Source organism: Athene noctua, chromosome 1 (assembly GCF_965140245.1).
Source record: "Athene noctua chromosome 1, bAthNoc1.hap1.1, whole genome shotgun sequence".
Lineage (NCBI taxonomy): Eukaryota > Metazoa > Chordata > Aves > Strigiformes > Strigidae > Athene > Athene noctua.
The window spans coordinates 73,350,855-73,378,227 of NC_134037.1; the positions used below are offsets into that span (position 1 = coordinate 73,350,855).

At 37.8% G+C, this 27,373-nt stretch overlaps 1 protein-coding gene across 1 annotated transcript in view; it reads right to left on the reverse strand.

The window, feature by feature from the left end:
* PLEKHG1 (pleckstrin homology and RhoGEF domain containing G1) overlaps positions 1–27,373 on the reverse strand; it is a 130,388-nt gene that overhangs the window by 94,943 nt on the left and 8,072 nt on the right. Inside the window, exons 2-3 of the mRNA XM_074896564.1 lie at positions 22,701–22,785; positions 13,190–13,337 (exon numbers count right to left, since the gene is read on the reverse strand). The gene's annotated coding sequence lies outside the window, so the exon portion shown is untranslated. The remainder of the gene's footprint in view (positions 1–13,189; positions 13,338–22,700; positions 22,786–27,373) is intronic.

Consider the following 27,373-nt stretch of genomic DNA (forward strand, 5'->3'; position numbering starts at 1 on the left):
ATCTCTGACAAATACTATTCCTCGGACTAGGAAAGTAAAACTCTCTTTGCAGCAAGGCCAAGAAAGACTCATGTAAAATCCAGAAGAGAAGCAGTATTTGGAGTATAAGTTTGCTACTAAGATGTAAAAGGAAGTCATTCTTGCTCCCTTTCTATACAAACTATCTTCACTTATCCAACCTACTACTAATTTCAAGATGAATCATATAAAGTACATTATAAAAACAGTCCCATTAGACCCTTCCAATTACTCTTACCATATAATCACTGATGTAGCTTTAATTGTCTCTGCACCTTAGGCTCAGCTATTCTAGCAGTCCATGAGGTGCTTGGTATTTCTGAATTGATCACTCAAACTTGCTACCTACTGCTTTACTCATCCAAGCGCTTTTTCACAGAACATCCCAGTAACGGAACTTGAAATACATATGCATTCATAATTTATTAATAAATACAGTCATACTGCTTACATTTTTTAATTAAGTAAAACTCTTAACAGTAACTAAAAGCATTCAGATGTATGACCGTGCATTTTCACAGGCCATAATCAGCCAGGGCCACCCAAACAGGCATAGTGGGAGGTCCTAACTGAAGAAATTTATTGTTCCTTCTAGTAGATTGGTTTGCCTTTAAAATCCTGAGCTGCTAAAAATTGCAGATCAACTTCAACATTATGAAAAAAAAAATATTTCAGTTCCTTTAAACTCAGGATCTAAATCAATAGCATGCTATAACTGAATTCATGGGAAAACACTGAAACTTATAGCACATCAGGAACTAAAAAATGTTTTTTTAAAAAGCATGTTCAGGAAAAATATGGATTACTTGCATTTCACAGAAAAATATAGTCCTTGTCTCTTAAATTAACTGTACTTTGATAAAAAAGAAATATTAAAGGGTATCCAATTTTATTCAGAATAGCTATTAATTAAAGTATATTTTCAATTTTAAAGTTCCATGGAAAAATTTTTGTTGGAGAGATTTATGTTCTAATTCTGTTCTCTCAGCAATTTATCGCTGTACTCAAAAAAAGTATCAAGAAGCTTGAAAAAAACCCCTATTGTTCATCATAGGACTGTTTGCAGTTGTAACTATGGAGTCCAGCTATGTATTTATGTTGCACAATGATCATCACTAACCAAAACCTAACCTGAACCTCCTTGCATCAAATCCCTGGCCCCTAGTCTACATCTGTTTCAAATAGCTGGAAGTGATCATATTTAATGAAGTTGCTTGGATTTCTTCAAAATCTTTTCAAATACAGTGCCTTAGACAGACACTGCATGTCTTTCCCATCTTCCAGAGGTACAACCAGCATTAATATTAAGGTTCTGTTGTGGCCGCTTTGTTCACAATCAACATACATGTTCATTTAAAATACTGTATTACATTTTTAAATGCAGCCTTTTACAGATTAAATAGTCAGTGCTTTATGAATACAGATCAATACATGTAAAACAATCGAAGCCCTGAAGTTCCACACGACACACTGTGCTGTTAACAGTAAAGCCATCTGCTGGTTTATTTTTAAACAATATTTCCTGCTGTAATTAAAAAAAAATAAAAATAAAGTGTTAGAGTGGGTAGGGAGAAAATGCATATTTGGTAGGTTTTCTGACATGAAATATTTTGTAAACAAACAAGGACACTTAGATGCCTACACACAGCCTGGACAGACTGCCACACTTCTTGGGTGAATGGTATCGGATGTTATGTTTCTGAATGCAGAACCACTCACAGCACCCCAAAAACAGCACTCAAAGCCTCAGGTTACAGGACAAACTCCAGACTTCAAGGAAGGCTACAGCAAAATTCCCACCCACATTAGTGTGACAAGAACTTGACATCTGTCTGTTAAATACTGCAGATATCTTTGTTAGAGAATAAGCACATCCATCCCAGATCTAGTTTTTGCCATTTGTTTGCCTACAAAATCCCTTCTGGATCAGATGCATTGCTGCTCTGAACCCCACGAGAATAGCTTTGATCCCAGGTCACACAAACCATAAAAGCAAGTTTATATGCTAACACTAACACAGTTCTTTCACATGAACCAAGAAATGACACTGAAAGAAACTCTAAATAACATGGACGGAAAGGATAGAAGTTATGAGGACACAAACCACTACATGTCATCAAGCCTCACTGCTGCTCCTATTCACCACTATCCCTCAGCCCTTCTAAGTAACAGCAGTACCTGTTCAAGATTAAAATGGTATTTCATGTTAATATTTATTCCTTCAAAATTGCATAGAATTCTAATGGCTCCTTTCATTCCCTTCCAGCAGAGCTCTGGATGTGGGTGAGAGTTACGGTTTCCTTTCTCTGAGAATTCTCTACTTCTAAGTCCCACAAAAATCGCCCAGCCTTTTATCCCCTGCACATTAATGCATTTAGAAAAGTTCCAGGTTTGGGATTTTTTTGTTGTTGAGTTTTTGGTAGTTTTGGGTGTTTTTTGTTTTTGGTTTTGTTTTGTTTTGTTTTTGTCGGATGCTACACAATTTGCCAATTTTCCCAAACCAGGTCACCCTTACACCTTCTTTTCTGCAGAGAGGTGGCACTTAAGAAAACTGGACCAAGAGGTGAGCTGGTCCAATTGAGACCACCTAATCTATGTTGGCAAGGAGCAAAACCTCCTTTGCATATTTTGCCCCGCTGTTGAAAGGCATAGTAACATCACTCTCCTGTCCCCTTCTTCAAAATAGCATAAATCTACAGCATCCTCTGCCTAGTTTCTGGAGCTAACCATCATATTGCAGCTGCAATCCAAAAAAGCTAACTTTTTCACATCAAGCAAAGATGAATTCACAGAATCCCTTTGTCACTTTCATTCTGGTTTATTGCAATTCATTATGTTTGAATGTGAAAAACAACACAAATGTTCTAGTATAAGGAATGAGCTGTCTGGCTTCTCTGTGGTTTAACTGCTATGCATACATCTCCCTCCTCCAGTCTCTCCAATAGCTCTGCATCCATTCCCAGTGCTATCCCAAGGCTTTGGTCACGATTTTCCAAACCCACTAAAAGACCAAGTTCAGTAGCTAATCACTGTGTTTCAATTTGCAAGCCAAGACAGCATATATTTTACAAAGTAACACAGGATACAAGGTTTAGGAAGGAACGTGACACAGTATCATCGTCCTCAAACTTTGTATGGAATGAACTTGAAAAGATGAGATGTACTCAACATTTGGTCAGCGTCCAACCACGTTGCAAGACTCCTTACTGAACAACATATGCTGCTACTATGCCAAGTGAAACAAAGAGGAAAGCTTCTCCACAGGGTCTCTGTGAAGAGCAAGAAGGATCAAAACCTTGACTGTCGCTCTCCAAATGCCCTTGTGAAGTGTAAGTTTAAAGCCTAAGCAGAAAGATGTCAGTTTTAATAGGTGAAATGCATGTATTTTCTGCTGATGCACTACCTCTGTGTTGATCACAGCAGTTTCTCAGCTCAGCAGAAGCAATAGCTTTGAAACTCAAGTCATTTCAGTGCAGGCTGTATGAAAATAATTAACCACTGTTATTTTTCTTCCTGTAAAAATGAACTGTTAATGACTATTTTTGAAAGTATCTCTTTTACACATGCAACTTTGTTCAAGATCAGCCCTACATTGTATCTATTTCACACCTCTCCTGAGGTGTTAGGAAATCCTGACAGCTCTTTCCCACGGTGACACACCTCTGAACGACAAAGTCACCTGTTCCAGCAAAGCTCCCACAGGTGGCACTGGCTGCTCCTTCCAGTACCACACACTGCTCAACTTGCAGACAAAACCAAATGCTTGCAGCAGAAATTGCCTCTCCCTTCTGGTCAGCACGACAAGCAATTGCTGCAAATCCCTCTAACTTCCAGATACAAACCAAATCGTACTGCTTACCGCCAAGTCTGAACGTGGGTTTGGATAGTCTGACAGCTAAGCCACTATGCCACCCTCAGCTTATTTCAGAACTTCCTAGCATCAGAATAAACCACGGGTTTTTTTTCTCAATCACTGGGCATTTTTCAAATTAGATAAACATATAATTGCTTCTCTCTTGCCTTTGTACAGTGCAGTTAACCTTATCAGCCCTTTCAGGTCTTCACAAAAGTTAAAAAATCCCACACAAACAAATAGAAAAAAAATCCATCAAAAGGTCGTGTTTCACTTACACATAGTATGCCTGTCACTTTGGACACTTTCTTTTGAATCTAAGCTTGAGAAAATAGACAGACTTGGGTAAGGTGGCTCAGCACTCAGCACAGGACATGCCTGACACACTGATGAAAACCAAGGAAGAGTAGGATAAGTAGGTCAGTCCCAAGATATTTAGGGACTCACAGGCAAGTCCTGGCACAGACTGTATGAGTACAGCAGTAGCAAGTCAGAGCCGCCAAGTATAGCTGTTGTATCACAAAATACTGCTGTCATTTACTCAAAGAAATCTGCTACTCAACAAGCAAGCAATGTATTCTACACAAACCATTTTCTGAGCAATTTAAGCAACAGCACCATGTAATGCACTAACGCCTAGTTACTCCACAAAAAACAACTAATGGAATAGTTTTCATTACTGAAATTTACAAAGATGGAGATTAATTATATTAATTGAGCTACCATTACATCGTTTTCTGATTTCATTTTTAGATAATACTAGTTCTACTGTTAAGTGCTAATTGGAGCCATACAATGAAAAAGGAATTTGAAACAAACCCATGTAAAAATAAAACCGAATGCCTCAGCACAGACAAGAGCACACAGTTCAACATTTTCTTTACTAGAAGAGTTTATTTCCAGTACCATTAAACTGTGACTCTTCAGTAATGCACATACCAAGTGCTGAAATAGCACAAAAAGGCATTATTCACATACACCAGCTACAGCGCTAGAGAGACTGAAGGAGTTTAGGGTACAAGCTTTCATATTGCTAGAACAGTCAAAACCATCAACAAAACCATGACAGGTGCCAGAAAAGACTACATGACTTTTTCCTCAACAAATTCTCCAACACTGTAAGAACTTACAAAGTCATTTTATCATGTCACCTGAGGGAGTTACAGCCAAATACAGTCTCTAGCCCTTAGCTCTAGAGCAGCACTTCTGCCTTGACCACAATGCATCCATCCAACATACACACTCCAAGTAGGTGTCTTGACTTGGGTTTTTTTGTTTGTTCTTGTTTGTTTTTTTTTTTTAATCTACATTTAGTATTTTCATTGATCACTAGCATCCCCTCTTCTTACATGATGTTTTTCTTGAAACTTTTCTCATGAGAAAAATACAACTGCAGATGCATTAGGTCTTGGTTTCCAATAGATTTAATTCTAGTGAGGTGCACAGCATAAACCTCACCACTAGGCCAAAAATTCTGGTTAAATAAATTAAAAAAAACCCAGCTGGACATGAATCTGTCAAACTTCAGCAATAACAAAAGTTGATTTGTAATGCACATAGTTAAGGAAAGGAAACTGAAGAGGAAAATTTCAGCAGTGTTGATCTCATAATTAATGAGATTTTTCTCATTCCTTTTCAAAGTTCTGAACTTTGCTACAACTAGGAGACATGCTGATTTGGCTAATAAACAGTCACACAGATGCACACATACAAAGTTTCCCTCTTCAGTCTTTTCCACATTGAAGTCTCTAGAGCTCAGCAGCTGCAGCTTTAGATTCCTGATTAAGGGCAAGGGCTGATGCTGCTCTGTGCCCCTCTCGAACACTTAAAAAAAGCCCTATGGAAACCCAACAACAATTAAAAAACCAACCAACCAAACAAGGGCAATAACCCAGCCAGCATCCTAACAGTCATTTTGTAATCCCATTTCTCTGTTAGATGGGAAAGAACAAACAAAACCAAAAATACTCCAGACTTGTGTCTGGCATACATAAAGAGCCCACCTGATACCTGCTTTCACAAGCTTTAAGTCTCCTCCAAATTGCTTTTCTATTACAGATGTTTTGTGGTAGCACTTAAAGAGATACTTTTCTATTTGCTTGATGCCTGTGCTTAGGACATCACTACACACCATCTTGGAAAAGACCACTGTTGTGCAAATTCATAATTACATCACAGGCTCAAGTAGCAGAGGAAGTAAAATCAGAACAGGCTGCAAAGAAGCAAAGCTGTTGACAGAGCACAAAGAATCCACTGGTACCAAACAAGTCAAATAACAGTGAAAGTAAATTATAATATGCAAAGGCTTAAATTAATATGAATTTAGTCCTATGTGCTGAATAAATACTACGGTGATGGATAACATACTAATGGATTCCTATGTATCTGAAGAATTTTGTTACTCTGGGAGAAACACATTTACCATGTCCGCATGCATTTCACCTTCTGACACTTCCTTTTCATATTTCCATTTCTGTTATGGGAAATTTCTTGACACCAGATAAAGTTCACTAACACCGTCACACTTTATAGAAAAAGGGAAACAACCTTGCCATCCACTTAGTAAGGACATCAGGCTGCGTATATTATGCAGGATAGCCTCTCCTGAAATCACAGGACTATGATAATAGTGAAGGTTTTTCTGGGGTTTGTTTTGTTCTAAATGAAGGCTTTATAGACCTCTTACAAAGAAACTCTTGATTTTTATTTTTTTTTTAAGGTCAGTAGAAAAACTAGTATCTATGGGACAAACAACATTTGTATGTATTTTGTAGAGGGCCAGAGTCAAGGCACCAAGATAGGGAACGACATTTTCCTAAACTCACGTAACCAGTGTCTAATGCAAACCTTGAAAATACATTCACGGACAACTTGACAAAGAGATAAGGTGCATCCAAAGGCAAATACTGAAAGGCTACAGAACAGCCCAATGCTTTTTAAGAGTATAAACACAGACAAGTCCCTTTCAAAGTCAGACGTTTTAGGGGTATTTCTTCTCTACACTTAAAGACATGTTTCTGAAAGCTCCCTAAAAAGAAAATAAGAAAGAAAACACAAAATGCTGCTCTACACCAAATCAAAGTCACAAGTTTATTCTCTCATGACACATGTTTCAAAGCACTGCTACTTTCTTCCAATTTTGCTAACAACAGAGCAGTTAGTATGCATCAACTCCAGTTAGGCTGTTTTACCTCTTCCATAAAATGCTTGTATACATTTTCAAAGAAATAGCTTTAAACCTCATTACAGAAAAAACCCACAGAACTTCCAAAATAAGATTATACTGATGGAAGACAAAAAATGTCAGTGCTGTCCAGAAGGTCCATTTACTTTTCTAAAAATTTTCCTAAACGATATTAATTCCAAGTAAACAAGAGAAAGATATTTTTCCCCTCAACTGTGAACTCTTTGGAGAGCTTTGGGGCGGAGGGGAAGATACAAAGGAATGTTTGGTTTGGCATTGCTGATGCTTGTTCATCAAGGGGAAGTCTACTTAAAACCAGGATAACAGATAATTACCACTTTACAGGTGGATCCTTCACTACTTTTCTCTCTGTAACACATGGCAACTCCGTAACATTTTGCAAGGAAAGGAAGGGGTACAGATTCACTGTCAGGAGAAGGGCTCCTAAGCCGCCCATTTGTGTGTTTCCTTCAACCACAACTGCCCAAGCACAGCATTACTGCCGAAATTAGAGGTTTAGACGTGGAGTTTATAATTATTAGACAAGTAATACTCAGTTGGCTTTTCCAGAAACTGTCATTTGAACAGCTAGCCAAAGTACAGCCATGCATAACAAAGTTACTTACATATATTCTGTGAAACACATTTTTTCCTCACAACCATCAGAAAAAACCCATCTAAGTTCTTGACAACAGTAAAATTATGATTAATGAAAATTTCTGGGGTTTTGTTTTCACCACAGAGTATATAACATTAGGCAGCTAACACAGCAAATAGCATAAAAGAGTCAACGGTTAAAGCCTTCTGAGCCCTGACACATTCCAGTCCCGAACACTGAACCTGGCTGCCCCCCAGGCCTGGCTCAGGCAGCTGACTGCAGGACCACTTCACACTCCTCTGGCTTTGCCTTCTCCCTGCTTTGACGATATGTACATCTGTCTGTAAATATATAAATTTTTATATACACAGTGCACACACATAGAAAAAAAAAAAAAAAAAAAGAGGAAATTAGTAACAGACAAACTAGCAGCGCTGCACACATTCACTTGCAGTTTGTCCAAATGAATGGCCTCATAACTCAGACTGGGACATTTCCCGTAAAAACACTCCGTTATTTATCAAGTCACTCCAGAGTACAACTGTTGAAGCATGGCTTGAAAACAACATATTTTCTAAAGCCAAAGTTTGCAGAACACTACAGAACACTCTGACTAGCTGTGATGGAGAAGCCAAGGCCCCCTCACTGTACATTAGCTTTGAGTAACGTGCCCCCAGACCAGCAGAGTTCTGTAACTGCCGACTGAGTCCTATTCGCTTTTGTGGCTTTGAAATACATGTGCATACTGCAGAGCATAGAGAAACTAGTTTCAAATAGGCTTAATATCTGGCAAACAAGTTTGAGTATATATATATATACATAAATATAAATACATGCCTATATATATTCACTATAAAGAATATGGAATATTAGATTGAATATTACTAGGAAGAAAAAGGAAATTATTTCACCAGCCTATGATCAACATAAGTAGAGAGCCTCAGAGACTAAAACTGGTAAAAGGGAAACCACACAATCTTTAATCTGACACAATTTCCAAAGGAATTAGAATGACCATTTTGACAGAAGCATCTGACAAACTGCTGAACAAACATTTCTTTTGGGTTAAAATGCAGTATTCTCTAGACAGGGAAACTCCCTCTGTAATACCATAAATCTACAATGCTTCTTATCTCCAACACAATTTCTTATAAAAGCTGGATTTATTACTAAACATTGCATTGCCAAATGCAGACCTTCACTGGCCCCAAATGAGAACACAAGTTCCATTCAGAAAAAACACATGGGGAAAAAATAACATCACTTACAAATGTTACAGTTGGAAAGGTGATTTCCTTCAGCTGAATGTTTTTCTCCTTTCTACCTCAAAGAAGCATGGTTTGAACAAATAAGTTGTTCATAAGTAATTCTCAACAACTGCATGGAGTCTGAGCCATTGTGCACTTCGACAGGACTTCATTCACATTCTCAGAAAATAAATAACTTAGACTTAGCTTTCAAACCAGAAACAAAGAAATATCTATTTTTGTACTAAAATAGTCATCTGACATTACCTCATGGACAGCTTATAAAAGAGTATGTAATTGTTGAGAGTCTTTCAGAGATTTGTAAGATTCTTGAAACAATTCTAGTAATACTCCGCTTGAGCTAAGACAGACCTTTTTTTGGTGAACGGCATGCTCTTATGTAGCTTTCAATAAGATAGGAGAAAAATCTTCCCAAATCCTTTAGTGCTTTAGACTGAAAATTATTTCAAGGATAGTGAAACATCATGTTTGAATACAGGTTATTAAAGGGTAGTCAACAAACGGTTTCCATTAACTTTACCTTATAGCTCTACAAGGTGTTAAGATTAGAAAGCTTTTAAAATTTATACACTAACAGACAGCTTTCGCCTAGAAAAGGAGTCCAAATTCTCCTCTTCACCTTCTCCACTTTCTTGGACCAGTGATGTTGGTCACCTTTCTTACCTTTCCATTTTAACCACACTGAACAGTGAAGCTTTTTCTCCTTCTATATAGTTAGTAGAGAATCAGAAACAAATCATGCATTCAGCAGTAAGTTCGCTCTGTTCTAGTTGGGATGTCAAAATTACTGATAAAGGGATGTCTCTCTTCCTGTCGAGTAAAATTTTACTAGAGTGAAAGACAGATCACATGTGTACTTCAGCAACATTTGAAGGTGGCATGAAGGGTAACCAAGTATTTAATTTCTTTCTCACGATAGAGAAGATTATGAAAGAGCACAGATGTATAAAGAAATTCTTTTCTCCTTAATTAAGAAGGTTAAAACCAATGTAATTCACCAAATCATGTCAAGAAGTTTCAAAGGACATGTAAATATTATGCACTGTATTAGAAGCGTGGAGGAATGCAAAAAGGATAGCTTCACAAATCACTGTACATGCAATCTTATAGCAATAAAAACCATCAGACACAGTTCTTTCATTTTTGTAATGTGTTTCAACACCACAGTTCCAAACACAACTAAAATTCATGAGTTAGTATTTTCCCACTGGCAATGCAATACATCTCTGCAGCGCAATAGAGATGGGTATGTCTTTCCAGTTACTTCAATTTATGTAAAAACAACATAAAAACAGAATGCAAGAATATGACTGAAAACTCCTGAAGAATTTATTTTTAAGAGGCAAAGCTTTGTATTTCATTGGTCATTTGATCTAGTACTGGAAATCAATGCAAATAAGAACAGTGTGGGAGGGGCATCCCTGAATACACTTGACTGAAGGAAATATTCAAGGGGATATTACTCTAGTCAGTACCAAGAGCTTCAGCCAGTTTCCAAAGCCTTTTGAATTTTCAGAGCTAAGCACCATGAATTCAGATGAAAGTTCCTTTTCTTCCACTTTTAAGGGAAGAAATAACTTAAGTGAACTTTCTGCAAAACAGCCTCCCAAGTTTCGTAATTGGGGAACAAACCCAAAGCACTGCCAAGACACACAACTAAGCATTTATAAACCTTAATGGTTTATTCAAATATTAAGTACTGATTTACTGAGGGGGGGGGGGGGGGGGGGGGGGAAATCAAACGGGTATTTCAATAATGCTGTTTCAAGTTATGTAATTTCATCCTTGGAACATAAAAATCCCAATTCCTCCATTCTTGCTGCCTAGCCCACATTTTGTACTCCAGGGAACACGGGCACACGGGGTGCATACTAATGATCCCAAGTTTCTGCTGAAACCGGTGAGAGGCATGGCTAGGCAAGGACACCACCTGGCCCTGCCTCAGCTCCGAGGTGATGTCAGCCTATTCAGCAGGGCAACAGGGGAAAAAAAGTCCCTGCTGCCTTTCAAACACACACAAAGGACCATGTATATTACCACAAAAAGCAGGAAACCACTCTATCTCATCAGCAAATGAGATCCTGCAGCCCTCTGAGCCTTAATGCATTTAGGCAAGAGGAGTAGGTGGAGGAAGAAGCATTTGCTCCTTTTAGGTTTTGATGACAGTTGCTCCATCTCTCTCCCACCTGTCACTGTCCCCACAGCCTGTGCAGTATTCCCAGTATCACCAAGTCACCATCACTTTCTGCCCAACAGTTGCCACTGTGTGCTCATCCACCAGGGCATGTCAATTTAGCAAGTATCAAGTCAGTTCCAAACTATTTTCTTCTTCATAAAAAAAAAAAAAGTCCTAGCTCTCCTAGTTTTCCCTACAAAACAAACAATCCAGAAATTCACTTTAAAATAAATAATAGCAACACTGCAGAGCAAGCTTACCCCTAAAAAGTCCACACAGCAAAGAAATGCTGACTGAGATGTGCTCACATCAAATAAAAAATGACCCTTGATTTTCCCCAAAGTGAAGACACTCACAGGATCGCTGGACCAACCTGCAGATTCTCTCATGCTGAATAACGGCTGAGCTCACGTTGCAGAGTTTCATCACTGGAAGCATGAAGTCTGTTCTTAAATTAATGCACTAGATGCACCCAAAAAGCATTCCTGAGCACAAAAGCAAGAAGGGACAGAATATCCCACAACTGTGCTAATGAACCATCTTAAGTCTCCAAACTGGAGATAATGCATAAAAACCACCCCTTGAGAACAATGACTGAACTGGACTAGGGACTGAGACGTACCTGGAAACTGTCTGGGGAGAAGGTTAGCTATAATTCCCCAAAATCATACCAGTGAACATGACCATCACAAACCATCTTCCAGGCCTGGTAACATTTGTAGACCCATCTGAATTTAATACAGATGTAACCTTATAGGACTTCTCTCTCAGGCCTCCTACACTCAAACACTTTGCTGAAATGTAGTTTCAACATTTTTCTCTTAATTGAATTTCATTAAAAACCCCAAAGATTTAAATAACTCTGAATGGAGAGACAGACAGACACACACTGGCATAAAAAGAAGAACAGGGGTGGGGGGGAAGGAGAAAAAAAAAAGACAACCACACTCTCTGGAGAGCAGAAAGTACACATTCAACTGAACTACTCTTCCCTTACACATATGCCACTGGCAGTGGCAGGGTTCTACCTTTCAGCCCTGACCCTTAAAACGGATCAGACACAAACCTTCCAAAAAGAAGCATCATTTTCTGTCTCTGTACCTGTGAACACCTTTCTCTGTAACACATGAGCTCCTGTGCAGCCAACAACTGACAGATGCCTCCTCCAGCTGTGTCAGATCAAGAGGTGTCCTACAAGGAGAGTTCAGGGGTGGCCACCCAGCTCTCCTGCAGTGAGAAAAGTCCTTTTATGGCTGTTCCAAACATAAGACTGAAGTCTGAGCATCCCTGTGACACTGGCAGGCTAATGCCAGCATGAAATGTGAAGCAGATCCTTAATGGAAGGGAGTTTTTGTGGTCTGGGGGCTTTTTGGGTGTTTGAGGCTTTCTTTTTAAGTCCACCTCCAGTATAGTTCAAGCAAAAGCCATTAAAGTTTGGGAAGAAGTTGGAATGAACCATAATTACTATAAAACAAAGGCCATTTTTTTCAAGATTGGTTAGTCATTTTAACATCTACCCTAATTTGTGGAAAATGGAAACCCAGCATACTTAAAAATAACTACAGTTTAAGCTGTATTTAATTATCTGGTATTTTTTGAAAGTTTTGATAGTCTTAAATCTAAATGTAAGAAAAGTTTGATCTCTTTTAAAACACACATCCATGTGGTGCTTTTGTCAATCATTCTTATTATTTGGCTTTATCTACAAAATAGATATGGCATGGGAAGGAGAAGAACCCAAACAAAACCAAGGAACAAGGTCTAGATTACACTAACCCTGGAGGGCTGAATTAAGATAATTTTTATGGTTTGTCTAGAATTATTTTGTCTTTTTTCAAGGTTAGCTGTCAGCAAAATTCATACACAAACTCAACTATTTGATTGATTCATTTGTTATAAAAATTACTATTTCAAATAGATGCCCTGTAACTACCAGCTTCAAACCTCTGAACCTGAAGATTCAGTAAATTTCTCTAAGTAGGTGAACTGCTCCACTTTTCAGAGAAGTAATTACAAAAACATGACTTCCCTTTTCCAATGTAAGCACGTATTAAGACTGAAATAGATAATAAAGTCCATTTCAACCACTTACATGTTTTGTGGGCTTTTATTGCAGTTTTGCTCCTTTTTACCACCCTGCAGGGACTCTATCAAAGATCGACTTTACCGATGCAGCAGAGTGCTTATTTGGCAAGATTATAAGAAGTTATCAAGCGAAGTAAATGTTGTCAACCTGTTAACTGAAATAAATGAAAAGATGCATTATGAATAACACTAAAATGCTCTACTGATTCAGAACTGGAAGGAGATGGCTGGCACGTGGGTTCCCCAGTACCTGATTATCAGGCAGTGTTTTACATCGCACTTTTCCTCTCGGCTGCGCTCTGCTGATTCTTAAGTGTGAGCCGGTTATTGTAGACTGCAGTGAAAACCCTCTATAAAACCAGCATGAATTAAGCACTAGCACTTTATATAGGGTATGAAATACTCTTTAGACATCTTACACCCTTTAATTCATCCTATCATATCAAAACACCATGGACCCCAGCATCTTCAAGACATCCACCATGAACAGTATGTTTCAAAGTACAGGTCTGCAATCCCAGATTGCCATTTAAGAATCATCAAGGCAAAAATTTTTGTTTACATTTAGTGATAAAGATCAACAGCAGGAAGTACAATACTACAGAGATAATATTTGTATTATGCCTATTTATAAATAAATGTATGTTTACATTATGATTTCCACATAGGCAGAATGAAGTATGCATTTTTCTGTCAGTACTGCCAATTCATTTTAAGGAAAAGTCCCAGCCACTAATCGCATTTCCAGCAAGCACGCAACAGGCTTGTGTCGCTCTCCTTGAAGACTAATATCCAAGCAAGCAGAGAAGGAAGTTGCTCATGCATGGGAATTTCATGCCTCCCTCATTTATACAGTTATTTACACTAAAAAATTTACTTAAGTTTCTATATCCTTCTGTCTGATAAGAGTACTGATAAGACAAAATGTGATTTGACAGTATCAAGAAATGTACACTACTCTCAGCACTCAAAGGCTGTAAAATGGCTTTATGAGAATTACTGTTTCAGGCATTTAAACTACATCTTGGGTTAAAATCTAGGTGCATGGAATGAGCAGCAACAGGGACAAAGAGCTGGGGATTCATCTCATTATCACATATGCCTTGTTGCACCACAGCACTTTTTCAGGGCTCCTCCACTCCCCAGAATAAAAAGCATTTGGGTTTTTTGCCTCATCTCTCCTGGGGAGTGGGGAATCAAATCAAGCCATTCTAAAGAATGGAGAATAACTGGAAAACACAAAATAACACAGAATGGTAAATTTGGTTGGTAGGGATTTTTTTTTTTCTGCTGCTGAGCACTCTCACCCCATTGAGAAGCTTCCACCTCTGGAAGACAGTCCTCACACACACACAAAAACCCAAACAAAAATCAACCCTGAATTTTATAGTTTTATCCAGCTTTTATTTCCTTGTTCTATGCATATTAACAATACAGATATTAAGATTAGCACAAGTGTATTACCACAGGCGTCACTGTGTCTCTTGAAGTCTGCTGGACATTAACAACCAAGCAGATGGTCATTACTCCAAATTCCCCACCCATCATCATCATCATTAATTCAGGAGCAAACTCATTTCAATGGGCTAGTCCCAATTCATAAAGAACTCATTGTCCTGGCCAAATTAATAGCTTTAGATCTTACATTACCAGATGTGCTTCAGAGAGACAGTAACATTTTAAATTATAATGTGCTGTTTAAAGTCCACTTCAATGTCATTTCTCATAAATATTGGCATGTGAGGCACACTAAAACTATGGACCTATTCCCAAAATAAACACAGAAAACTCTGTATTTTTAGTTTAGATTCTAGACAGATTTGGCACAAGTGTCCTCAATTATCCTGCAATCCACTTGTTCAAAAGAGACTAAAAGTGGCACATAGTCTTTTGAAAGGCTTCACTTCACCCTGAAGATTAATAAACCCTCAAAACTGGCAAATAAAGAGACAGACAGTTATGGTGTCTATTACATAAGCAACAAAATTTAGACTAATAATAATGTTTGACAAATTAAATCTGTAATAATTTGGAGTAGGTCTTATCAATGAAGTTATCAGTAATTAAGTCTTATATAGTCCTTAAATAAGGAATTAAGTCATCAGTAAGAGTTTTAATACAGGTCAAATGAGGAACAGAAAGGAATAGAAGGAATCATTTGTCATGACTTGAGTCATGTTGTGTCTGACATTTATCAGACTGTGTTAAAACAACAGAATAATCTTTTCCATAGGAAAAATGTGCAAAAGTGAACACCACTATAATAGAAGCAATTAGCAAGCCACCTTTCCAACTTATGGAAAAATAAAAAGTAGAATTTTAAAAATATCCATGTTCTTTGTGAGGAAGAGGTAGAGACCCTTGAAGGACTGTAATCCAAATAAAAATAATCATTTAAAAGAGAGACAAATCTTTTCAGAGATACAGTACTCACTTCAGTTTTAAATTATACTGTTATTTTTTCATGGAACTGAACCACATTTTCTTACAATCCTGTATCTCAAACACTTCTCTTGCTGATAGTTTTCAACGAAACTGTTTGTGTGAAATGTTCTGTTTTCAATAAATTGCTATTTTCCAACAAAATACTTTTGGCTGAGAAATTCCTAAATGGCTTCACTTTTAAAAGAATTTAAGTGCAACATTTCATAAAGTCCAATGCCTTTCCTTACCTGAAAGGCTACATTGTGTATTTTAAAAGATATCCACTCATTCTCACACTGGCACAAAACAAGCAACATTAGTGTTTAAACCTGTATGTATGGAGGGTATTTTTCATAAGTAATCTATTGATTACCTTGAAATAAGATTAGAAGCTACATCTCTAATAATCTTTAACTTCCATTTGATCACAGAAGACTGCAATAACCAAACACAAAATATACAACCATCCTTACTAAGTAACTTCACACATCTAGATCATTTACTGAACAAATATAATCCAGGCTGTATTTACCCTTTAAGTACAGTTTACAGCCATAGCTGAAGGAAAGAAGTTAGGGCTGAAATGTCTGTGGGGGTGACAAACACACTCTTGGGAGGTGACAAGAGAGCAAGGAAAAAAGAGGAATATTTTCTTTTAAAAAGGAAAACAAAGAAAGAAAGGAAAATCAAGTAATATTTATTTCCTATCAAATTCCATCTGGCTATAATTTTTAATTACAAAAGAAACTTGAACTGAGAGCAAAACAGCATTTGATGTACTAATGCAACTGAAGCTAAGTATGCAAAGTGGTTTGGTTTCTTTTCATGTATTAAATATTTTTTTCAAGTTCCTACATAATGTAACTAATAAAAATATTTACTTTTACAAAGGGTCAAGTGGACAAAACATAATTCTCCCAGAAGGAAACCAGATGTTTAGTATCTTCAAAGCGATGTCCATGCTGATAAAAGCAGTAGCTAATCTTTCTTTCAAGGGCTGAAGTTCTTGCTGAAGTTTCTTTTCCTAAACAGCTACGTATCATGCTTTAACAAATATCTGCCTCAACAGACCAAGTATTTTTACATGCTTAATAGGATTTTGGTTTGTATATATGGTCATCAGTGCATCAATACTCAAAACGCTGTCTTTGAAAATTCTGTAAAACAATCTATAGTCATGCTCTAAGTCACACATTGCATCTTTAGCTCAGGATGAAAAAAGTCACAGCTGTTCCCAAAGCCAGGATTCCATAATAAAAACATTTTAGCAAACTTCTATACAGCAATTTGAGTACATTAAGTCACACAAATATTCAAGTGTTTCTCATGAATCATGCAAGAGGTACAGAATAATACATCAATGTATTATTATTAGTGCTTAGAATTGCAAAAATCTCAAATCAACAATTTACTATCTTCCTTAAAACTTACCATAATGTATCAAGAGATCCATAAAATGGAATTTACAAAAACTTGAGCAAATAGATTTCAACTGATTCTGTGGGGTTTTCCTGTATTATTTGGCTGGTGCCATGACTAATATTTAGCTACAACATGATGCTTGCCAACAGATGCAAGATAAGTCTGAAATCCTGTGGGGATTGGCTAAATGTTTAAAAGGCTTCGGAGGGTCTCTGTGTATCACACTCAGAAAGCAAAAGGATTATTTCGTTGCTTAAATTACCCTTAGACAAGCCTACCAAAAAAAGCCCCCAAAACAACCAACGCACAACCAAAAAATGACCAGCTTTACCACTAGGAAGAAGGGAAAACACCCACCCAATTTAAAATTGGTTTTATATGGCACCTGCTTTTTCATTTTTTGAAGTTTGATCTGATCAGGGAAAACAGTAATGACAGAAGTTTAACCTTATCTATGCCAGATAATTATGCAGTTGATTACTTCACATTGTCTGCAAATTTAGAGTGCTAGTGGAAAGCAGATCAAAGGAAGGGTCACAGCTTTGACATCCATTTTGCCAACACCATAAGGGCATATGTACTGGGGCATTAATTGCAGCATGATTCATTTATGATATCTTGAATTTTGTATTCAACTATGCTGATGTTCACCAACAGCACAGTATATTCTTGTCCACTTTCCCCATGTCTAGTGGCCATGTGTATATGTTATTTGAAAAACCTGTTTAGCTTACGGAAGGCTATAAGCTTCCGGCTAAACAGCATCTTATGGATACAACGTTGTACGTTTCAGCACCTCCTTTGTTAAGTGATGGGGATCCTCTCTTAAGAGGGCAGGGACAGAGAAGTTCTTGGAATAGCAAGTGATAAGAAAGGGCTGAAAAAGCATCCCAGTTTTATCCAACACACATCAGAAATCCTCAAGCAAGAAGGCAGCACTACTATGCGCTAACTTTAGTTTATCAGCTTCACCCAGGATCAACATAAGCACTATCAGTTTAAGTACTAAAATACTTAAGTCTTTGTAAAAGCAGAGTACTGCCACCTTGCTTACAAGAGATGCTGCAATTAAACACGATAAAAGCAAAAGGAAGGAACAAAGGACAACAAAGTAAGTGGTAAGAATTCAGATTTACAGAGCTCTTTCAATGAATGGTTTTTCAAGCACGTGGCAAGAGAGAACAAAAAGGTTCCCTGCAGGCACGCTCTGGATTTGCACAGAGCACATCCCACTTTCACTCACTCCTGTATAATAGAGGGGACAGAAACAAAACGATTTGTGAAAAAATTGTGGCTGGCGTGATGCAGAGGGCAAGCTGTGATACACCCCACTACCATCCCGTACCTGCTTCACCCAGCCCAGCTGCTTTACTGGCCTCTCTCAACCATTTCCCTAGACATCTGTCTCCCACACCTTCAAGATGTCTTCTTCTCTCAGACCAGACCCTTTCCTATATTTCATCATTCATCTGTCCTCAAAACTTCCCCTTCTGCAGTCTATAAAGCCAGGTAGGGAGCTTCTGACTCTGTCCGCCGTTCCTGTCCAGGAGGGCAGGAGGCAGCCACAGAGCTCCCCAGCGAGTTTCTCAGCACTCCCAAGTGTTACGCTGCAACACATCAAGCAAAAGACTCAACTTCAAGCAGGAGATGAATATCATTATCACAGACTTCGAAACTGCATCCTAGAAACTGTAGTGAAAGCTGCATGAATGTTTCATTCAGCTTTTGGGTCCTTGGTACGAGTGCTGTTTCCTCCCTTCTCCAGACGAAGCCATTTTCAGTGTGATTTTGGAGCATTACACCTACAATGAAGACACTATACTATGAAGACGGGACTCATTACCTACTTACTGTGCAATCAAAACGTAGTATATCCCTGAAGCCTTTGCAAGATTTTTTTTTTATTATTATTATTTTAAATATAAAAAAGTCATTCTGTTGCAGCATGAAATTTGTTTTTCTGCTCTGGCTACACCTGTGACAGAGGAACAATACTGTCACATGTCACCCCATATCCCCTCTATTAACTAGTTCTGAACAGGGAAAAAAAAAAAAAAGTAGTCTTCAAGACAGTTTCACTGCTGTACAGGATGCTCAACAGAAAACAACAGATGTGCTATAATCACTACTGCCCATTCATTTCCTTTCTGTCAGAAAGCAAGCAGCAGTCATCAATTAAGAACCCCTATCTACTGGACACAAAAGGAAGTATACACTTTTCCTTGGTCATTTGACCGTAACAATAGGAGATGGCAGCGGGAAAGGTCTGACCACTCTGAGCAAGCATGGGGGGAAAGACAGGGGTGAGTAAGCCTGTCTTTTTGGACTTATTTTAAAAATAAAGATAAGAAATGTTATTCAACACCTTAATATACAAATGTTTAAAAATTGCATCACTTCGTCTATTGATTATACAAAATTCTAATTATATTATTCATTTAATTCAAATCTCATTAATTCAATTAATTTAATTTCTTCACAGTAGAAAATCCCAAACACGTGAACTGACAAGAGAATTAAGCCGCATCTGGAAAAGCTGGTTTATCAATTAACAAAGCCTTTTTTAAAATAGTTATCACAATTTTTATAAAACTGTTAGTCTAAAGGTACTAAGTGTTAAAGACTTTCAACATGTCACCAGCATAAACTAGTTGGATTGATATTTTTAAGAAGTCTAGTCAGATCTGTGGATCCTTCTGTTAAAGATTACTTTCACTGGTCAGTTTCATCACTCTAAAGTAGAATGACAGCTTTCATAAAATTGCCAACAACAGAAAACCCTAGGGATGCACTTTACATTATGTCTGTTTCAGTCTGACTACAATCAGCCACAGAGGATTTAGGGGAAACTTATTAAAAATTGCTAGCCTTAATTAAGGTATTAGGACCTAATCTAGCATGCTAAAGTAAACACCAAATATTGCCATGGATACTAATGCAACTGCTCCAAGAACCTGGTAGACGCTTCCCGCAACAGGAAAGCTTTTACAGGCCTTCACATTGCAACTGAACCCCTATTTTTGCCCTGTACCTCTGCTCCATTGCATACCAAAAATAGAACCGACTTACAGAAAAGCTCACACGTGGGTATACATCATTCCTCTCCACCCCCACACAGATTTGCAAGCCCTCATACCACTAAAGACATGGCCTAAACAAAGCATTCAGTGATGCACAGATGCTCGAGGGATTTTTGTGTAGTGACTTCCAGCATAAACATATTGCACATTAAAACTCATCCTGAATTGTTAGAAAAAAGTATATTAATAGGACATTTCCTTCTCTGCTACAACAGATGTCATGATTTTAAGAGCTGCTGAAGCTCATTTTCAGTCTTTCCAAAGATAAGTGTATTCTAAACATCAACTAATTTAAACAATTAAAACCAGACAATATCATTATAGAAATCAAATGCATCATAGCAAAATACAAATAAATTTAATAAAATGTCTCCCCCACCACCCCCAAAGTTTTTCAAGATTATATTCAGATATTTAAGGAAATATGCTTAAAATCTCCAAATTTAAGTCTGGCACGTGAAGTAAACTTGGCAAAATTACTGCTCATTATTTGGTACAGATTTAACATCCATCCCTCAAAACTGTACCTGCCCAAACCATTAAGCTATTCTTTTTACAGAACATCACTCCTCAAATTTTAGGTTTCTTCCTTATTTGCATAAAATTAATTCCTTAGTAAACACACTGCATCTAGTCCTCATCACCTTAGTTGATATATTCCCACACACTCCAGTTTTGTTGATAAAACAATTTTCTGAAGCACTTCACAGTGAACGCTTGTCTGCCATGGATCCCAGAGAATCTTAGGAAATCCTCTGCCTCTTGGACACATGTACAAGCCATGTTATCTCAGCTTTCAGAAGAGATGTTATCCAAGTCTGAAGGCCTGGTTTAGCTTTTCTGTTCATCATGAAAACACATTAAAAAAAAAAAAAAAAAAAAAAATCACTGAAACTCAAAACCAAGGTCAAGCAGCACATTTGAAATGAAATGCAAATCAGGGGGAGTCAGGGGGAATTTGTGCAAGTAATTCACTTTCTAAGGTCACTAGGCAAACACTTCACATGCATTTGGATACGCACAAATTTCAAGCTAAATAAATAAAACTATTTGCTTTGCGGAACATGGGAACGTACAGTCTCTCCACATTTGTGGATGAAAAAATATGCTAGTAATTAACTACTAGCAAATAACACAGACAACTAGTGTATTGAATTTAGGTCATGCCAATTATTTTTCTCTAATGTATGTTAAAACATGCAAACTTATTCAAATCTTGCTATTTTTAGAAAATATTGAAGAGGAATTTCTGGTCTTTCCTCTCCGACTGCAAAATGTTTTCCTGCTTACAGAGACTGCTCTCCCTTGGATCCAAAGGAAAGTAAAATCTTGCTAATATAAACTTCAACTGAATGCTTTGCAATCCTGCTAACCTCTATCTGTTAAAGCTATGTGATCTCAAAGCATTGGATTCAACACAAAGCTGCCATTCTCCTAAGATTTTATAAACATTTGAACACAATTGGATCATCGATGTATACTACAAAATTATATTAAAAGCCCCACTATCAGCAGGGTAAGATAATAAATAAATACAAATAATAAACTATTAATTAGTGGTCTAATCTAGCATATTAGTATTCCCTTTGCAGGTCACAGAAACCAGAGTGGTAATTAACATAATGTCCTTTTTTTGGCGGGGGGATGGAGAGGGTGTTTGGTGCGAGTTTGTTGGGTTTTTTTAACTTTTACACTAATCCATGCTACACTGGTTTCAGCATTAGCACTGGAAGGATTGAAGTAGGTTATTTATAAGTAACCAGGTTTTTCCAAAGAGTGGTGTCCATGCTGCTTCCCACAAAGCCCATCACTGAATGCCTGCTTTCTTCAGAGAAGGAAAAAAAAAAAAAAAAAAAAAAGACTCCTTTGGGTTGGCACCAGGACTGAGGAAGAAAGGGACCTTGCCTAAAGCCCTCTTCCTAATATTTTCTGTGGAGTCTCCTGCCAGCCCTATTGTGAAGATTTCTAGCATGTCAATTTGTTTCAGATAATCCAATGAGTGAAATCAGTTATTACAATCAAGTTACATTTCCACGGCATCTAAATCTGCTTCTCCTGTGCTCTCAAGTTCCCCAGGTCCCCCAAGACTTTCAGGTAGTGAGAGTACATAAACAAAATTAAACCCCTAAAATAATGAACTATGAAAGAACAACTTCCTCTCAAAATGACATATTAATACAGGAAATCTCAGGAGAACACAGAAGTCCCAGATCTCCCCAGCCCCATGGAGAGACCATTGTTTCTCCACGAAACTGGCACTTCTACCTCCAAAAGGATGGAAGCAAGCAACCAAACAAAACTTCTGCTACTGGTCTTTAGCAAAACTTCGGTTACAGAAACAGGTGTTAAAATTGAAGACTTAACCTCTCCTAACTGCTTAGGTATCCCAAAATTTTTATTTAATTAGCATAAAACCCCACTAGTGTACACATCAAGAAAACCCACCATCTTGGCTAACCAACATTTCAGGCCTATATAGTACAGCAACCTATGGTGGATTCAATGGTAATCACCTCAGCCAGAAGCACAACAAACACCATCTCATTTTTTTTAAAAAACCCAAAAGTTAAAATAATAATTAAAAAAATTTACCTGATAGAGCACTCGCCAAATAAATCACTGTTAGATTAGGCAAAGTGGAGTCACTTTTCCTCTCCTCTGTTGAATCTCTGGCATTCTGCAGAAAGGAGGGTAGAAATTATGGGATTAGAGGAAAAGGGGCACAACTCCACAGTTCAGCAGAGGGCCATGCTCACCTTGGTTTATGCCCTCTAAGACACACTCACTGTACTGCCTGCCCATTCTGCTGTAAAGAGTAGCTGAATAAAACATATAATGGGCTGAATCCGGTTCAGACAGGCTAAAGGGTCAGATTTTAAATACGAATTAGATACTAATGTGATTCCAAAAATCCCATTAAGACTCTTACCACCTCTGCAAGTGACTACCTACATATCTTTTTAAAATCTAGATCAGACAGTTCATTGTTGGAAGTCTGTGGTAGAGCAGGAAAGTGCTGCTGAGTTCCCAAGCTCTAAGCCCCAAAAGCTTCAGGCCATGCTCCTGGAAATTGTTGGGGCTGATTTTAAATTTAACTATCTTTAACGCCTGGAAACCTCTATCCAAATGAACCTTCAGTCTCCTGGTGAGCAACAGAAGGACACACCTCTAGCTGTTAAAGCAAATCAGGGCCATGGGTCACTTTCAGAGATCTCTGGTACCTGCATCTGATCTAGATATTTTCACAAGGTCAACAAAGAACGATAAATATCCAAGTGAAAAAGGTGCTTCTTCTTCCACTTTACAAAAAACAGCTATTTAGATACCACTGTGCTGCAGCTTTTTCTAGCAAAATTTATTAACCTACCTTGAAGCCTAAAAAATGCAAGATTCTTGATCTAATGAAGGAAAGCACTCCTCTACTTTGCTGAATATGTAACCCTTCCCAGCTTCACAACATTGACTGGAACATCAACCAGGAACTGAACAAGGATACCTTTTTTATAATCTCTAAGCCTTTGCTTTACATTTTTCTGTTCTAGAGGACCCCAAGATTAATATACCTCTCCTTCTCAGCTATTTCTGTGCTATGGACTCAGCCAAAGGTGACAGTGAAGAATCCACAGAAACCGAACATCAAATGTTCTTGCTCCGAACTTTCCAGAAGCTATTGAATGTAAGACTAGATTTTTTTTTTTTTTTTCGTTTTTTGTATCACCATAAGGCCTGTTTATATACTTGGAGTGGAAACAGTCCACATTCAGCTGCAATTGATTTCCTGTATGGCAAAATACCTCAGGCATTCAGCTGGCTGGGGAGACTGCAGAGGCCTCTTACCATCACCAGTTTTTTTGAGACCAGGATGCTCTGCTCCATGCTTGTTCTTGTGCCAGAATAAATAGAGTCCCTGCTGAGCGTCCAAGTTAATTTGGTCTAGGGGAACCAAATCATAAACAGGCAAGATTTTATATTTCAAAAATCTGTTTTAAAAATAGTGGTCTACTTTCAACTTCCACAGTAATACAATCAATTCAATCTTGCTAATGTGGCATAATGCTCATCTACAGATGTTTTTTTAATACAAAAACTATTCCATCTGAGATGTTTTGGGTTTGTTTTCTTTTTTTAAATGAAATATCGATACATTTTCCATCACCCACTTGTCGTATTTACAGCACTAAATCAACACTACAAGGCAATTTTACAGTAAAACAGCATATTTCTCCACTTTCGGTATCACTGAGTGACAATTGTAATAACAATTTTATTTACTGCATTCAGGGCTTTTTGTTCACAACTGAATACATAGAATAGTATGTCCGCTAACATTTCTATGAACCTGAAGAAGGAAATACATGAGTAGTCTTACCAGATTCCTGTGAGTAGACTGTAACAGCTGTAACATTCAAATGCCCAGCCACCTGACCCTACCTCAGATTGTAAATTAAGCAAAATGAAAATACAAAGCAAGCTGTAATTATCATTCTACTTTTCATTTAGTACATGCAAGTTTCCTTAGTCTCAAATCCTCCAGAGGCAAAGGACTCCATTTCAACTGCTAGAGAAAGTCATTTCTTTAAGGACCCTAGAAAGACACAGACTAGTAACACAACCACAACCATTTAAATACACACACATACATGTATATGTGTGTGAATGGAAGTTTATATATAAAATCATGTGTGTGCATACATATCAATATGTGTGTATATATAGAAAGAAATGAAAAACAGGAAACCAGACAATTCTGAAGAGTTCTAAACTTTTTATAGGGGCACTCTTGTTTGATAGGAGTTTCACCAATAAGACCCTCTTAGTTCCAGGGTAGAATAATTGGCCTAAAGCCAAGAGATACTCTCTAACTCCCAGAGCACCCAATAACCTTTCAAAGCCTTTGAACTGATCTCTTCAGACAGGGTCCTACAGTCACATCCAATCAACCACAGCAAAAGGTATTGGATGCTACAGAGTGTTCTTCTATTAACGTTCTTTAACTTTTTCAAAAGAGTTTTCTTGGTATTATCATACTACATAACAGTACAATCCATAAGGAAAATTGTTCATCCTGTGAAAGTTTTGACCAATTCAGCTGAATAGACTTTTTTTCCTCAAACATCAGTGTAAGAATATTGCATACTTTTGCACTAGAAACACCATCACAAAGAGAACATGTGCATGACCATTTAAAGAAATTAACCAATATACTGTCATTTGTCCTACAATTTCTATTTCAGCTTTTAAAATTTGCATGTTTCAAAATAGCCTTAGTTATTCTAGAAATATATCACAACTACTAATAAAAAAGTTTTGCATTCTTTATCACTTTTAGAAAATATATAGGACTAAAGCATCAACCAAATAGCACTTTAAGCAGAAAAAAAACCCAAAGAAACCTACATTCAGATATTTAAGTTGATATTGAACCGTATGACTAGCTGTCCTGTGAAAAACGTTCTGGCACCTGGAGATTTCACTGAAAAGTACAGAAACTTGAAAACTGTCTTTCAAAACTCAGTAAAAATCAGGGTTCTCTTTCTGGGCATAGTCTGCATGAGAGGCAACCAAAATCATTTTCAGTAAGAGGATGGGTGCTTTATGTTATTCTCTTCAGAATCTTTGAGATCATCTTCACCTCAGTTTTCCTAAAAAGCATGACACATAACCCTTCCATGCTACACACTAACGGTCTTGGACTGAGATGCTCAGTGAAAGGCTAACACTATCACTTTGCTCCAATAAACTGGTTCCCTCAAACCATGGGTTTGAGTTGTGAAATCTCTGCTTTTTAAGAACTTCCCTACCCTATTTCTGCTAGGGTAAAAGACCAGAATAAGCCAAAGTCACCCAACTATGTATAATTTTGTTACACAAACTTACAAGTGGGAATCTGCTTAAATTACAAGTAAGGTGTCAAGACAATTGTTCCATTCATTGTCATCCCTGCTCTTCTCTGGTCCCCAACCATACTAAATCACACCTCACATCCAGACAACTACATCCTTACAACTGAGATCATATTGTGTATTCTACATAATAAAATGGTGGTTTAAATAGTATTTTAAAACACATACTCTTGCCAAACAGTTTCACTACTAGTCCTCTAAGAAAAGCTGAGCATAAGATTTTTAGAAGTTCACATGTGTTAGACAGCAAACCACTGTGCAAGTTTAATCACCAGTGACGAGGACCAAAGTAAGGATTTATTTGAAATGATTTTTACTGAGTTATGTGCCAATACTTAAAGCCCAACTTTTCTGGCCAAGGAAAGCAGCTTGCCTATTGCATCAAGGGAAGGCCACATACTGTAGCACCTTCTCATTGCATGACTTAACTGTGATGAACAGACAGAAGATGTGCCGCGTCCCAAGGAAACGGATTTATTCCACATGCAACATGCAGAGTGCTTTCCCAGACATATTAAAGTAATTTCATGGGCTAAGTACAGGGAGCGCTTCTAGAGTTTCCTTTGCTCTACCCAATCACAACAGTGAACAACACAATGGCCAGATTTCACAAGGTCAGCGACTAAGAGTGAATCGTTACCAGAACTTCTCCAAGACCACCTCTGTTACAATCTCAAACTGTCCCCAGGAAAGAAGTCAATGTTGGGCAAGTATGGGCATAGGCAAGTAACTCTAACCCAGGTACCAGAACTAATCACCTCCTGATATGACTCAATGTTTATAACTAACAAATAAGAAAAAACAACCCAGTACATTTTTCTGAAATTGCCAGAGGGGCGTCACCAATCCTCTATTAAAAACAAAGGGACTCTTCATGCAGCACAGGCATTGATTTAAAGGAGAGCAAAAGGAAAGAGAGAACGATATAGCAGGCCAACTTCATCACTACAAGACAGCGGCAAAGAAGAGGCATTCAGATGGCCCTGGCACCCATAGCCCTCTGGAAGCTTGAATAGCTGCTTGATGCACACAGCCAGAGTAGGCAGATGAATCTGTCAGGTATGCATGGAAGCACTGTGCCCTAGAGATTAAAGAGACTTGAAAGCAACAGGTTTTCAGTGAGAAAGGCTGATGACCAGCCTTTCTCCTGAAGACAGCAAACCAGATAGTTGTGTTTTTTTCCAGAATTCTTCCTTGAAAAGCAGACACATCTCCTATCCAAACAGTGTGCAGTGGCATGCAAAAGAGATCTCTTCTCCTCCATACACCACCTGTGCACATCATAGGTCCATCACATCAAGGCTTCACCAACAAAGGGCAGAAAAAAAAATATCTATTCTGCTCTGCTTTAACCTTGTGGGA